At 33.7% G+C, this 4,778-nt stretch overlaps 1 pseudogene; it reads left to right on the plus strand.

Moving 5' to 3' along the window:
• Positions 1–2,481: 2,481 nt before the first annotated feature.
• Positions 2,482–3,906, plus strand: LOC146628662 (uncharacterized; annotated as a pseudogene).
• Positions 3,907–4,778: the final 872 nt, after the last annotated feature.

Below are 4,778 nucleotides of genomic sequence, written 5' to 3' on the forward strand. Positions count from 1 at the left end.
CGCGCTTTGTGTTTACGCCCTTTTTGCGTTAGATTCTGAAGCTGCAGGTTTTATTTATCTCCAACCAAAATTCACTGAACCAGCAGCAAAAGAAGCAGCAAACTACGCTTCACATTTGATATAATCGTCATGAATCCCCTCTTACTTTTCCTGTTTTGTTTCCACCACAATAAAATCACACTTCATGCACAGCTCTCTCTCTCTCTCTCTCTCATCTAAAAATCTGTTTTCTGCATTATTCGCTTGCTTGTTATGCACAAGTCTCAAGTGTCAGCTTTCTTTTTGTAGATATAAAAATATGGGGTACCACTTTACAATAAGGCTCCCCTTATAGATGCTAATAAATAGTTTATAGCTATATTATTAATTAATTTGTAAATGCTTTATAAACCATTATTAATGGTTTATTATGCATTAGTTAAGGGTGAGAAAGAGGAAAAAAACTGACCGGTTTCTTGCCAAATAGTGAGCCAAATGTGTTCACCTATATATTTCATCTAGAGTTGCTATATTAAACATTTCAGACTAAGTTACTATCCTGTAAGCACAATCAGCATTTGTAAACATATTTTTTATCATATAAAATTGTACTTCAGAAATGCATTATAAATATCCACAACTATCAATCGGAGCTTTGTTGTAAAGTGTAAAGCATAAAACCATTTATTAATGAATAATAAATATTTATAAATGCCAAATGGGAGCCTTATTGTAAAGTGTAAAGAATGACACCATTTATTTATGACTAATAAACATTTATAAATGCCAAATGGGAGCCTTATTGTAAAGTGTAAAGCATAACACCATTTATTAATGACTACTAAACATAAATGACAAAAGAGAGTTTTGTTGTAAAGTTTAAAACATGTCAACATTTATTAAGGACTAATAAACATTTATAAATGCCAAATGGGAGCCTTATTGTAAAGTGTAAAGCATAACACCATTTATTAATGACTACTAAACATTATAAATGACAAAAGAGAGTTTTGTTGTAAAGTTTAAAACATGTCAACATTTATTAAGGACTAATAAACATTTATAAATGCCAAATGGGAGCCTTATTGTAAAGTGTAAAGCATAACACCATTTATTAATGACTACTAAACATTTATAAATGACAAAAGATAGCTTTGTCGTAAAGTTTAAAACATGTCAACATTTATTAATCACTAATAAACATTTTTAATTGCCAAAAGTGAGTCTTAAATGTATAATGTCACCATTTATAACACTTAGACCTAAATTACAATCAGTGCTTGAAATAACATTTAACTACTGTCAAAAATGGCAATGTATTGTAAGAGTAACACATGTAACATTAAATGTGTTTTTTAAAACACCAAACAGTCACCCACTCCAAAAAAAGTTCATGCCAGACTGGTTCAAACTGGAAATATTTTTTGTATGTCCTTAAATAAGCGTCCCAGTGGTCCATCAGGGTGTCGCGCTCCAGTTCCTCCTTAAGAAAAGTCAGTTTCTCTCGCTCCTTGTTAAGAAGGGCAGTTGCAGTAGGGGCAGGATTAGAAGAAGAATCTAAAGAACAAACAATTATTAAATTACAATACTAAAATAATTTATAATCTAAACTTGGGAAACTCAAAATATTGATTAAAAACGGTTACAACTTGAATTTATAAAAAGCCACTTTGTAAAAATTATGTTATATACACATGTGGTGGTTCAGACATTTCTAAAACAAGGCAAATAATTCTTATGTGTACTGCCTTACCAGGGTGTTTAATATAAATTTAATGATGCACATAAACAAAACTAAAAAATATACAACTAAGTGATATCAATCGTTTGGAATAACCAATAGTAATAGAGCTATTCACATGTTATGTGATGTTAGTTAGCCACTGTAGCTAGCAGCCAAATGGCTCGGTAGCTAGCTAGCTAGCTAGCATTATACTCACCTTCATGTCTAACTGCTGACGTCGTTGGCTTAGTGCAATCTAGATCATCCAGTCTCTGCTTTTTGTATCTCTTCGAACGTGTGCTAACTGTGTAAGTCGCAGACGCACACAAATTTTTATCTTCTGCTCCATCCATGGTGCAGCAACTTGAACGAGCGCCTTCAGTGTGTCTGTTCGTGCCCCTTTGGCTTGACCTTCCAGAGCGCTCCACTGCCTGTCGCGCTCTGAGAGGAGGGGCTTTCCTTAATAAAGTTAACTGTGATTGGATGGTTGTATAAGCTCCTCTGCGTTTAAATTAAATTTGTTTTCCCTCCCTTTGGCGGCAGGACATATTTCTTTAGCATGAATCCAGCGGGTTAGATCTACATAACAAAGTCGGAGATACATTATAACAGGTGAGACAATCCTCTTTTTTGCGTGGGACTATTTTTGATTATAGGGCTTGTTTTATATAGCATGTGAAGTTCTTTAACTCTGAACCGATTTGCACTAGACTCCCATAGAGTATTTTACGGTGTTTCGAGGTGATAATAAAATAAATTACTCATTTTTTCCCACCAGAATGTCTCTGGGAATGAGATTGCGCGCCAGAATAGAAGGAAAACAAACTAAATATAAGGCACTAAGGCTCATTAAATGGCTGCAGAAGAAACACCTGCTAAAAAAGAAGCTTAGATGTCCTGTTTGTCACCATAAGATGAAAATGATTTCCGTGGTGAAGAAAGACCAATATATGTGGTATGTATAATGCATGATAATGTAGTGCATGTAGTAAATATAACAAAATATTTCGGTTATCAATGCAAGAGGGAGCATTAACCTCTTTTCATTATTATTTTCTTCATACTTAATTTTGTGATTATCTTTTCAATTAATGCTCTTGTTTAAGGGTCCATTTCTTTACTTAACTCATTTGTATGTTCTCAGGTGCTGCAAAAGAGCAAGTCATAGGAAAGTTTCCAGAACAATTAGAACTGGCTCCCTCTTTGAGAAATCAAAAACATCTCTTTTCAGTTGGATGAAGTTCATTTACAGGTATATGTAGATGTAGACATTAATAGCAATGCACCTTTCATAATTGAACACCAATACGAGACTTGTGAAATAAAATTAGGGCCTCAGTAAGTAATAATTGCCTCAATTTCTATCACAGATTTTCACAAGGGCTCAGGCTCAGACAAATAGATATGATCGATGATGAAGTGGCTGGCAGCTCCAGAACACTAAGTAGCATGGCAAGACACATTCGACATGTTTGTATACGTGCAATTAAAAGACACAGAATAAACAATGGACACCGTCTTGGTGGTGACAGAGAATTTGTGGTTATAGATGAAAGCTGTCTCCGTCATCAGCGAAAGGTTGGTAAACTCTCAGACAGGTTTGTTAGAATCAATGCAGATCTGAATGTGTCCTCTAAACATGGAAACCTTTACCATAAGTAAAAAAAATTAGTAGAAGCAACCATCTTTTTGAATGTTTCTTTGTAGATATTCTGTTTAATTTTATTCTTTTTGTTTTCAGTATGCACGTGGACGCTTTGGAAATGCATGGAAAAGGAAGAAATGGGTATTTGGAATGATGGGAATTAAAGACAAAAGGCGAAGGCTCGTGTTAAAACTTGTTGAAAAACGATCAAGGCGCCACCTTGTTCCTCTGATCAGACAGCATGCTAAGTTGGGTAGTGCCATTATCAGTGATGAGTGGAGAGCCTACAAGAATGTTTTGACAAACATAGGGTACAGACATTACACTGTAAATCACAGCAGGTGGTTTGTAGATCCTCAATCTGGCAGTCATACACAGCATATCGAAAGGGCTTGGATGACCATCAAAGGACATGTCCGTAGACTAAGGAAATCGCACTGAGAAGTTGCTGGAGGAACACCTGATGGTTCTTGAGTGGTCATCTTGGCTTGGTTCGCGACACCCTGATGGACCACTGGGACGCTTATTTAAGGACATACAAAAAATATTTCCAGTTTGAACCAGTCTGGCATGAACTTTTTTTGGAGTGGGTGACTGTTTGGTGTTTTAAAAAACACATTTAATGTTACATGTGTTACTCTTACAATACATTGCCATTTTTGACAGTAGTTAAATGTTATTTCAAGCACTGATTGTAATTTAGGTCTAAGTGTTATAAATGGTGACATTATACATTTAAGACTCACTTTAGGCAATTATAAATGTTTATTAGTGATTAATAAATGTTGACATGTTTTAAACTTTACGACAAAGCTATCTTTTGTCATTTATAAATGTTTAGTAGTCATTAATAAATGGTGTTATGCTTTACACTTTACAATAAGGCTCCCATTTGGCATTTATAAATGTTTATTAGTCCTTAATAAATGTTGACATGTTTTAAACTTTACGACAAAGCTATCTTTTGTCATTTATAAATGTTTAGTAGTCATTAATAAATGGTGTTATGCTTTACACTTTACAATAAGGCTCCCATTTGGCAATTATAAATGTTTATTAGTGATTAATAAATGTTGACATGTTTTAAACTTTACGACAAAGCTATCTTTTGTCATTTATAAATGTTTAGTAGTCATTAATAAATGGTGTTATGCTTTACACTTTACAATAAGGCTCCCATTTGGCAATTATAAATGTTTATTAGTGATTAATAAATGTTGACACGTTTTAAACTTTACGACAAAGCTATCTTTTGTCATTTATAAATGTTTAGTAGTCATTAATAAATGGTGTTATGCTTTACACTTTACAATAAGGCTCCCATTTGGCATTTATAAATGTTTATTAGTCCTTAATAAATGTTGACATGTTTTAAACTTTACGACAAAGCTATCTTTTGTCATTTATAAATGTTTAGTAGTCATTAATAAA

Source organism: Diplotaxodon limnothrissa, linkage group LG7 (assembly GCF_057381915.1).
Source record: "Diplotaxodon limnothrissa isolate DT_005_m linkage group LG7, D_limnothrissa_male_GT1.1, whole genome shotgun sequence".
NCBI classification, from domain to species: Eukaryota; Metazoa; Chordata; class Actinopteri; order Cichliformes; family Cichlidae; genus Diplotaxodon; species Diplotaxodon limnothrissa.